The sequence below is a fragment of the Apodemus sylvaticus genome, chromosome 10 (assembly GCF_947179515.1).
Source record: "Apodemus sylvaticus chromosome 10, mApoSyl1.1, whole genome shotgun sequence".
Classification (NCBI taxonomy): domain Eukaryota; kingdom Metazoa; phylum Chordata; class Mammalia; order Rodentia; family Muridae; genus Apodemus; species Apodemus sylvaticus.
In genome coordinates, this window is record NC_067481.1 from 97,204,946 (window position 1) to 97,205,308 (window position 363).

Sequence of the window (363 nt, forward strand, 5' to 3'; positions counted from 1 at the left end):
GGGATTCGAACTCATGACGTTCGGAAGAGCAGTTAGTGCTCTTACCCTCTGAGCCATCTCTCCAGTCCAGGAATTCAATTTTTAAAAAAAGCACTGGTTAAAAAAAAAAAAAAAAAGCCTGAAACGCAGGATGTGAAAACATAAGCCAAACAAAAAGCCCTGTGAAGAAAATTAATAAATATTAGTTCATTTTTGTCAACCTGATACAAGTCAGAGTTATCTGGGAAGAGGAACATCAATAGAAAAAAAAAATACCTCCCATCTGTCTGGCATTGTCAGGATTAATGACTGTTGCAGGAGGGCCCAGCTCCATGGGAGTCATGTCACCCCAGGGCCAGGTACCCCTGAGTTGTGTGAGAAAGT